Source organism: Panthera tigris, chromosome B2, assembly GCF_018350195.1.
Source record: "Panthera tigris isolate Pti1 chromosome B2, P.tigris_Pti1_mat1.1, whole genome shotgun sequence".
Classification (NCBI taxonomy): Eukaryota; Metazoa; Chordata; class Mammalia; order Carnivora; family Felidae; genus Panthera; species Panthera tigris.
The window spans coordinates 104,423,178-104,434,822 of NC_056664.1; positions in this window are offsets into that span (position 1 = coordinate 104,423,178).

The following is an 11,645-nucleotide window of genomic DNA, read 5'->3' on the forward strand; positions in this document are numbered from 1 at the left end:
AGAAACATGACGTTAGTGACTTCACCAAAGCTGTAAACCAGTTTAGCCAGATAAATTGATTGTTCATGCCCAGAACAGCCAAAGGATGACATCAAATTTGAGTTCCCAGATTAAGTTTACCAGGAGATGTTTTCCAAAATCATTTCTGTGTTTTTTTTTTTTTTTTACCAGCTTTTCCTTTACAACTAATACTGGAACTTTCTTTTCAAAATTGTCTGTGTGTGAAAAATTGCCTGTGTATGTATGCAGGCGTGCATATGTTTGATTGTTTTGAGTCAGATAATTAGTCTCCTTTATGGATCACTAACCCTCTTTTCTGTATTATTCATTCTCGTACCATTCTAGATGTTATGTTTACCACTTGGGGATGCCTCTCTTGGGACACTTAAATGTTGTTTGCATTGTGTATGGTTAAGCCTTGCAAGAAAAATTAAATGAAAATGACTGCATATGATTAGGAAGAATTCAGTTCCCAGTAACAGGAAACTAAAACTTTTGTTTTTGCCTAAAATAAAAGAACTTCTACTGTCTATTGACTGAGTCCCAGAGGCAGCTATCCTGATGCTAGCTGTAGCAGTCAAGAATATCCAGAATGTCCTAGAATTTTGTCTTCCCTTCATATCACATTTGGTGTGGCAATGGTGTCTCCATTGATAGTAGCAGGATGGTTGTTGTAGCTCCAAAGTCATGTCCTCATATGAACACATATATATCAGAAAGAGCAGGAACAGAAACAAAAGTTGTTTTTTTTTTTTACTACCTTTGTTCCCACCTTTTCTCGAAGAAAAATCACTCTTAGAAGTGTCTGTTTGAATTCCTCTTTCTGTTTCAATGCCAAAATTGGGTCAAATGACCACCCTAGACTAATCACTTATAGAGGACAATGGGATTCCCATGAAGGTCTTGAATTGATCAGAATCATTACCATAAAGGGGCTGGGCACTGTTGCCAGAACACCCCCAGGGATCTCTTAGTGGAAAAGAAGAGAGAGCTGTAAGAAAGGCAAGACTAAAGGCTGCCACCTACTGAGTTTTTCTCAGTAGTTGCTGTTACATCTGCTTAAGGTCATAATACCAAGCCTAGACTCTCTTGTTGAGTCCACATCACTTACCTATGAGGTATTCAAGTATCTAGCCAGCCTTGCACCTTCTTCACAATGTGGCCCCTCCATTGACTCCAGCCTCATTTTCCATATTTCTCATCTGAGACCTGTTTTCATATAGCTCTGGGGAAACTCAACTTCTGATACTCCTGTGACCTGACATCTCACACCTTCCATGGAACCACAATACTCGTTCTTCTGTCCACACCCCATAAATTCAGGTTGTCTATCTGGAAAATTCTTGATTTTGCTTTAATTCCCAAAACAAATTTATCATCTTTGTTGAAATTTTCTCTGACTTCTGTTACACAATCACTCTCTGCCCATAATGGATCTTTGTCCTGAATTCCCAGCACTGATCCTTTATTGTGCCTCAGTTCACTTGTACCATCACACAGGGCAATATCTGACATAGAGTAGCTACTCCCCAAACACTTGCTGTTAGGACAGATAAAATGAAATATGAGTGTTCCTCAAATAAACCCAAATGTTCTCTAAAACAGTGGACAAGTGAAGGGTTAATTTACCAAGAGGAAATAAATAAGTCACTTCTCATGGTCTAACTCCATTTTCTAAGCAGCCTAAGCACTTACAATTTTCACTCCCATAATAATATTTAGCTGCACCTTCTGTGTAAGTCTTCTTATAACGTGCATAATTTATCATACTCTGATTTTTTGCAGGATCTCAGAGGTTTATGTTAAAAGTCTGTAAATTTCTGGTGTACGAACTGAGAGAAGAGACATGGATGCTGTAGTGAGACAGGTCACATGTGACAACATGAAGTATGACCCCTGGAAAATTATGACATTATACTGAGCACTGAATTTAGGATACAAGTAAAGGTCATTTTCTTCACAAAGGTGAGGTTGAACAGTGAATGGCTGTCCTGCGGTATGTTACAAATGAACCAAACTATGGCTTCTAAGTTTCTTGGCTGATGTTCCTAACATGGAGCCCTCATGGCCCAGTGCCTTCTTTAGACAAATGATTTTCCATGATTTCATCTTGGTGCAATTCAAAAGACTATAATATTTGGTCCCTGAATGAATCTGATGAATAACCTAAAATCACAAGGCTTTCCCCATGGCCCCTGGAATTCTAACAACGCCTAATACAATGTCTGCCACAAAATGGATATTCATTTAGTGTTAGACTGTTTCCCCCTGTTAGCATTGGCTCAGCACATGACGATGAAGTAATGGTGGGCTGTTGGCCATCACTGGCAGCTCTTCTCTGTGATTTATCCTAAACATGCCCCAGGGCTGAATTAACAACACGTAGTCACTGTTCTTTTGTTACTGGGCAGAACTATCATGGGTCCACAAGTAAACCAGAATCTTACATCACAAAATGTATAAGAATATCACATTTATCTCAGTATGTCCTACCTCTGGTGAGTGAGTTTTTAAATGAATGAATCCTCTATCTTAGTGACAAATTTGAGCATGTTAGAATATTTTTGTTATTTTATGCAATCTTTCTAAATTGTATTTTATGATATTCTAACTTAATAGCTGGAAAATCTATAATACAGAATTATAGTCATAAATTTTGCTTTTAATCATAGGGTTCTGTGCCTCTATGTCAAGTAGCAATAATATTGACTTAGAGTTCTCTACATTAGCATCTCCTTCACTTGATCTCTTTGTATATCTTTACCCATTCAATTTAACAGTATGAATCAATGAATCACTGGTAACTTGGAGCCGACCTGAAGCGGGGATATACCCTTCCCTTACACTCAGCACACCTTATCGTGTTGTAGGCGCTATGACCCTTGTCAAGTGCCCCTTTTATTGCACAAGCAATTTGTTTTCTTTGAAAAAAGAAAATTTTCTGTGCATATACATCTTTCACCCACCTGAAAATGAGAGACTCAAATGGCTAAGAAGACAAATAGGAGAAGCTAAATTTCCTTGTGGAAGTGATGCACATCCCCACCTGTTTCTTCTGCACAGACATGTATTTGTCTCTTACATGTAACAGAACATTACTTGCACCGGCTTTACCACTCCTGCACCGTTTGGGTTTGTGTCTTCGGTTTTGTTATTATTTCAGTTTGTTTCAGTTATTTGTTTACAGTTCAGTTATTTTACAATCGGTGTTCCTTTTTTTTTTTTTTTTTTTTTTTGGCCTCTCCTTCTATCAGCCTCTATTTGTCATCACAACTCTGTGTCCCTAAGTTTAAAGTAAGACCAATGTCACCTACAGTGGGTTAGATAGAATAATTACAGGTGAACCATTCCAAACTGTATGAGCTTGGGCTATATTTAAAAAAACCTCTCTGACCATCCATGTCTTCACCAGTAAATACTTGCACAAAGACATCTGATTTTTGGAATCTTTAAAGGACTTCTATAAACTATACTAGCCCATGTTAGCCTTGAAAAAAATAGTAAACAAGTTGCAGGAGTTTTCTTCTTTTGCAGGTGGCTGACAGCTGAGGAATGGGACTAGTTATCTTAAATTACATCATAATTGCCATAATGAGTTTGTGTGCCCTTTGCCATAAGGTGGGACAGTGAAGGGCCATAGCCATGTGCAGGAGCAACTGGGGCCTAACGGGGCGAGAGGAATGAAAGTCCAAAAAATGGTGTTTCTCCCAACACTGATGCCTCACACCCCTCTTCCCAGAACTTTTGTTGAAGTAATTTCTTTGCTTTTCCTTCCGGGTGCTTTTGGAGACTAGAAAAATCAGATAACTGTTGAGCAGAATGAAAGGTTTGATAAGATTTTCCAAAAGGAGATGCAACATTTTTCCCTTGAAGGTCATCTGAGATATGAATGAAGAATAGAATTCTCAGCAGTGCAAGACTATTTTAAGAAAGCACTTTCAGAAGGAAATATATTGAGTTGTATACTTTCATCCTGGACAGTCATTGGCTCATTATTGAAAAACTTCAGTGATTAATAAACCTTAATATGCCACCTTTACATCATTTGCCGTCTGTGGCCTGTTTTCCATTTTCTGAGATTCCTCAATTTCAGATAAGGAGAGGATTCCTCCTTTGTTTTGCAGTATTTTTATGTAATAGTTTTTAATTTATGTTTAGAAATTCCAAAGCTCTTGAGCAATAAAAATTTTAACATGTTATTGATTTGACTTCTTAAAATAAAAAACATTTTCATTTATAAAAAACTACTTATGGTCTTTCTACATACTTTACATTTTAATTTTTAGGTATCTAATGAGTCGATCTTTCATTTTATGGCTTCTAGGATTTGTGTCTAACTTAGAGTGAGAGTGTTGCTATCACAAGTATTTTCATGTATTCATTAACCATATCTGTATTTAGTCTAAATATTTATCTTATGCTGTAAGACAACTACCGATTTTTCTTAACAGGTAACAAAAAAACAGGCCCAGGATTTCTTGGCCTGTTTCTTGAATAGCCATCATTTTCCTTCTGATTAAAATGATCTTGTTTCAAACAATTGTATACACATGAGTGGGCTTCTGTAAATGACATATTTTTTTGTTGGTATACTTTTCTGTTTCATTACCATGTCATAATTTCTAACATAAATTAATAAACTGTCATGAAGAGTTGTGTTGGAATTTTGGTAAGTATTATTTACTCTTAAAACGTCATTTAAAAACTGACATCACCACTAACCGAGTCTTCCTATTCAGATGTATCGTACATTCACCGTTTATTTGTGTTTTCTTTTGGGTCTTTGGTAAAGATATATGGTCCTTTTATAAGCTTTGCTGATTTCCTGTGAAGATTATCCTAAACAGACCTAGATGGTATCTGTAGCTATTGAGAGGAGGATATTTTTGAGTTACATTTTCTAACTGCTGACTGCTGCTCATGGTTTTTTGCCGACTTTAGCATCATCTGGATTTTTTGGTTGTAAGCCTGACTGAGTGAAAGCAATGCAGTCAGTCTGAGCCTGTAGTATTTGGATGCTGCCATGATCAGATTCTGTAGACTCACAGATGTATCTCTGTGTGTTTGTGCCCAACTTGGGGGTGCTGGCTACCTCAGTGTCTTTATTTCACTTTGCTCATTGCTCTCTTCATCTTTCTTAAGAAATGTCCACAGTTGCTTCCCTAAACAGTACTTTAAACAAGGATATAAAAAGCCCTGATTCTTGCATTGAGAGAGGATTTCTCACTCCCATGACCTGCTCTTGTTCTACCCCCTCTTGCCTTTCTGAACGCCTTTCTCATAATTCCATAGCTGTGGGGTTAGGGCGTAATGTATATCTTTAGAGAAAATTTCCTTTTGTCCTCCTTGCTCCTTATTTATTCTCAAGCAAGAGTTTGTGTGTAGTAGAGTGAAGGAAACCTTGTGCTTAAAAATATATTTATATGACATCTTCTTTATACAAGATATTGACTTTAGAATCACATATGCATTATCTCCTTTATTATTAACAAAATCCTTATAAAGTTGGTGGTGTTTCATAACTGAAAAAATGAGATGTTGAGATTAAGTGAAATTTCCCTTGGGCAAATAGGTAGTGTTAGCACTCTTATCCAAACCTGCTCTGTCTGACTCTAGAAATGAAAGATCCTTAATTCCTTTCTCTTAGCTCTTAGTTTCCAATTAGGGATTAAGCTTGATTGAAACTGAGTTTTCAGTTTAACATGACTCAAGTCTGTCTGGTTCATCCCATTCCAGTGAGAGACTGGGAGGTGTGTTTCTCCTTAGTCCTTAGAAATGAAAGTATTTAGCCCTTCTCTTCAGTGGTATGAATTTTAGTTCCTTATTCTCCTGCCCAAAGTTACAAAATCTGGCCTAAGCCCATAATTATCAAATGTGCCCAGAAAAGAAAACCTGCATACTTACCAAGAAAGGGCTCTTTCCTGTCTGGAATTTTAGTTTACCTAGTTCTTCCTGGTTCCAGAGATCTAAGGTGTTTAAAATATAATTGTACTTTAGTTGTTTTTTAAACTAATTTTAGCCAGGGGAGCATAGGCCTTTATGACCTACTCCATCCTACTTAGGAGAAGTCTCATCCAGTGTCTTCACAACGATTTGACCAGTTTTGGTGGTTTCCTGCCAATATTGACAAGTTGTTGTGGTTTACTGTTTCAGTTGTAGCTGAAATGTCAACTTACACTTTGTGTTAGGAATTTCGCTCTTGGCACTTTCACCCTCAAATATACCCGCGGGGCAACATGGGTCTGACGTATATTAAGTAGTCTTGGTACAAGACATTGTTGATGGCACAGGTGTTGTATCAATGATTCCCGATTCCTGGAAATACTGTGTCTTATAAACCATTCTGCTGAACCACTTAATCCTGCTGTGCTCCATTTCTCTTATTACCATAAAAGCTCTTTTACACATTATGTTTTTGAACTATCATGGGGTCTAGGAAAAGAGATAAAATTACCAACTTCAATTCATCAGTGGGCAAACTGAGGTTTCTCTAGGTAATCAGTGAACAATTTTCATTTTAGCTCAGTCGATCAACAGGCTGTTATTTCACAATATACAGTGATGTTTCTGTCTACATGAAGAACATATTTCTACTGCCTTTTTCAAGGATCCATCTCCAAATTTTCTTTTCTTTAATGATCATCCCTGAGTTCAGGCAAAAGTTTTATTTCAAATAAGATACACAACACTATAATGCCAATTTTTTGGACATTCAGCATATGGAAAAAGCCTGGTTTGTGTGTGAAAATATAGATGTCAAGGCCTTACTGCATAGAACTTCAGATTTTGCAAGGTTTCAGGAAGGCCCAAAAGCTTTGTGGGCACCCTAGAACCACACTTCAAGTGATACTTATCTATGGTTTCCATGTATGTATCTGCATGGAAATCTGGTGTGTGTGTGTGTATGTGTGTGTGTGTGTGTGTGTGTGTGTGTGTGTGTGTTTCTGTCACTATGTCTCTATCTTTCTATGATATTATTACAGGAGTTAATTTCTAAAAATTTAATCAGTGATCTGGTGACTTCTTCTCAAATTAATTTCCTTAGAATTTTCTCATCTTTTTATTTTGGATACTCTGAAATATGTTTTGATGCCCCCAGACTACAGAGGACAGTTATTAAGTTTAATTTAAGAACAGGTTGTTTTTATGGCATATGTGTTCTCTATACTGACACTGATTTCCTGAATAAGATTACATTTCTAACCATAAAAAATATTTATGATGAAATATAATATGCATTATAGTATCTGAACAGCAGCTAGATGCATGCAGTTTGAAAAGATAAATCAGTGTCACTGTCTGAGTGAAATAAAATCAACATTGTGGACCCAGAATGCCAAGAATTATTGTTATTTATTTTCCTTGATTGATGATTGCATCACTTTATAGATTCATTGTGATGTACCTATATGGTTTGTGAACACTGACAATTTATTTTACCTGATAATAAACAAATTAATTTTAAAGAGGAGACAGAACATGAGAAGTGATAAAGGCCTCTTTATTCATATATATGAAATTCAACTGTAAAATCCTAAAAATGTTCTATGCATCTATGGTGCTAGGGTCTGTGGCATATATGCACCAGGGTTTCCTGCCTACATTTCAGGAAACCTAGCAAGTCCATTCTCCACTGTCTCCACTAATGAGTCTAAGTGAGACAAGCATTACTTGGGTCCTGAGACAATCTGACGGGAACCAAGCATCACATTGGGTTATTTAAGATCCAGAGAATGTACCAGTACTCAGATTGTTCCTACCCATTGGGAATAATAAGTAAACAAAATATTCAATTGTCACCTTCCAACAAGATCAGATCACCTGAGGATATTGTGGTAACTGGTCAATTATTCATTTCTCCCATATTTGTGTTCTGCACAATTTTTCTTCAACATTTACCAAGAGTTGATGAACTCTTTTAGTATTTGAAGTGCTACATCTTCTCTGCCAACAGAGAACTCCACTCAAAAATCACAAAAATAGGTCAACACCACACCGTATCATAGTGAAACTTGCAAAACACAAAGATAAATAGAGAATTCTGAAAGCAGCTAGGTACAAAATGTCCTGAACCTACAAGGGTAAACACATAAGGTTAGCAGCAGACCTGTCACTGAAACTTGGCAGGACAGAAAGGACTGCTAGGAAACAAAGTTCTAAGTAGGAAACATATACAGACAAAAATTCTTTATTCAGCAAGGATGTCATTCAGGATAGAAGGAGGCAGAAAGAGTTTCTCAGACAAATAAAAACTGAAGGAGTTCATAACTACTAAACTAGCCCTGCAAGAAATTTTAAGAGGGACTCTTTGAGTGGAGATAAAAGAAAAGACCAAAATAATAAAGGCTACAAAGGACCAGAGAACATCACCAGAAACCCCAGCTCTTCAGGTAACACAATAGCACTGAAGTCATATCTTCAATAATCTCCCTGAAAGTAAATAAGTAAATGGAATAAATACTTCTATCAAAGGACATAGGGTATCAGAATGGATGAAAAAAAAAAAAAAACCAAGATCCATCTACATTGCTCCCTATTAAAGACACCGCAGATTGAAAGCAAGGGAATGGAGAACCATCCATTATGCTAATGGATATCATAAGAAAGTCAGAGTAGCATACCTATATCAGACATTCTAGACTTTAAGAGTCTCATGCTCTACCGACTGAGCTAGCTGGGCAGTTCAGACATTCTAGACTTTAAAACAAAGATTGTAAGAAAAGATGAAGAAGGGCATTTTATCATAATGAAGGGGTCTATCCATATTTATGCCCCAACCATGCACATGGAACATTCTCCAGAATAGATCACATACTGGGTCACAAATCAGCCCTCAACAAGTACAAAAAGATTGATATCATAATGCTATGACACTTATAATCACAAGAAAAAATTTGGAGCCCTGAAATACATGGAGATTAAAGAGCATCCTACTAAAGAATGATTATTTTAACCATGAAATTAAAGAAGAAATAAAAAACATATATGGAAGCCAATGAAAATGAAAACACGACAGTCTAAACCCTCTGGAATGCAGCAAAGGCAGTCCTAAGAGGGAAGTATATTGCAATTCAGGCCTATATCAAGAAGCACGAAAGGTCCCAAATACACAACCTAACCTTACACCTAAAAATGTAAAGGAACAGTGAATAAAGTCCAAAGCCAGCAGAAGAAGGGGAATAATAAAGAGTAGAACACAAATAAATAATATAGAAATGAACAACAACAACAACAACAAAAAACTGGAATAACAAATCAACAAAACTAAGGGCTGATTATTTGAAATTAAGAACAAAATTGATAAAACTCGTAGCCAGAGTTATCAAAAAGAAAATCAAAAGGACCCAAATAAATAAAATCATGAATGAAAGGGGAGAGATCACAACCAACACCGCTGAAATACAAACAATTATAAAAGAATGTTATGAAATATTATATACCAGTAAACTGGGCAAACTGGAAGAAATGGTCAAATTCCTAGAAACTCACAAACTACCAAAACTGCCATGATCTGACCCGAAATCGAGAGTCCCACAATTAACCAAATAAGCTACCCAGGCACCCTAATATTTACTTCTATAAATATATTAATGTATATGAGCTAGCTGTTTCCAGCTACATACTCAAGATGTGCCAGACTAAAGCACTACTTCTTACCACGTGGTCTATACTTCTTGTATCTAAATCCATCACTTCCCTGTGAGATGGACAATGGGGGTTTTATGTTTTACACTAAGCTTTGTCAATGAATTGTAAAGTCCAAAATTTTCATAAAGCATTCTTCAGTAGATTATCATCAACTGAATCTGGTAGATTGTGTAATGAAAAAGTAAGTTGATTTAGAGGTATTTTCATGTTGAAAATTAAACTCTCCTAGTAAATATAACAGCTCTGATTGTACTTGTCTTTGTGTTTAGAAAAAGCACTGCTTTGATCTCTTTATTGATATTCGGTGATTTCTTTCAGATGGGAGTGCGCATTGCACTTGAGAATAGAGCCAACTGAAGTTTCTTCTTCTTTTTATGAGATTGATAGTTATTCTTCAACCCTGTATCCAATTAATTGATTTTAACTTCCTTTGAAGCGTATGGGAGGGAAATAGAAGAAAAGGAGCATCTCTTAAGAAGTCAAAGGTTTGTAAGAGAACTGCAGGCTATCATGCACATTTTTGTTAGTGAGAATCTAGAGCTGCAGTAGACTCTCTACCTCCATTTGGGGGTAAAAGTCAAGAGGGTAATTTACTTTCAAATCTTGACTTGATATAAGGACCATAGGAACAGTAACCAATGGTTTTATGTTCTGAGTTGCATATCAGATAAGCTCACTCTAAGTTCTTTTTTTGACAGCTTTGTGGAGGGACTATTTATATACCATAAAATTAACCCCTTTTAAGTGTATGACATACTAATGCTTAGTAATTTAGCGTGCAACCATCACCACAATTCAGTTTTAGGACAAGTCTGTCAACTTCCCAAAGTCCCTTGTGTCCTTGAGCAGTTAATTTCTGTTTTTGTGCTCCAGACCCAGGCACACAATAAGCTACATTCTGCCTCCATTCATTTGTCTTCTCTGAACATTGAGGTTTATTCTTGTAGTAGCATTATATGTTTGCCATCTGCAGCTTGAAATAATGCCTCTACATTCTGTGTTACTTCATATTTTTGGTCCAGTAAGGATGTTTTAGGAAAAAAGTGGATAAATACTGATCAAAGGCAAATTCACTTAAAAGGTTACATGAACATTCCCTAGTTGAGGTAAAACCAGGAAGAATGATCAATAATATTTCTTACGAATGCAAAGGATGAGTTCATTGACTCTACTGTCACAACTCCAAATATATGTGCCAAGAAGCAAAGAGATGCATTCTTGGAATCCAGGAAAAAGGAAAGTGTGCATTTTCAATATTTATGTGCTAGCCCATTGTTTGTTTTGCAACATAAAGTAGGTAAACCACCTCAAGTAGCTTGTATTGTTTGCCCTTTAGAGAACATACATATTGGGCGGCAAAGGTAGACATTGTACGAATATATATCAAAATGAGTCAGACACTTGCAGTGATGTAGGGAGTAATTTTTAGAGACCATTGAGTTCTAGCACAGTAAGGAAAGTTTTCCACAATTGGTACAATGGAGTACTAGTCCATATAAATACGTAAAGGGGGTGATATTAGCTTGATGCTACTCTAGGATATGTCAGGGTAACAGGGTAACAGAGACATAGAATGCTGTCAAAAAGGTATATGTGAAGCTTACAGACTTTTGTTTCATGTCGCCTTGTCTGGGCAAAGCACGTGGGGGAAAAAAAGGCATGAGGTGCTTTGGGAATGCACAATTTAGGGCACCCTTCATTAATAAAAATGGAGAAATGCTGGAAAAGTTTCAAGGATATTGTAGAGGAACTTGAAATTAAAATTTTAAATAACAGTGCTGTACTGATCCATTTGACACCTGAAGAAAAAGGAAAAATCAGTTGTATCTTAAAATTTGGATATTTCAGGTGGCTCAGTCCAGTAAGCTATCAGTTTGAGCTTGGGTCATGATCTCACGGTTCGTGGGTTTCAGCCCCACGCTGGGCTCTGTGCTGACAACTCAGAGCCTGGAGCCTGCTTCCAATTCTGTGTCTCCTTCTCTCTGCTCCTCCCCTGC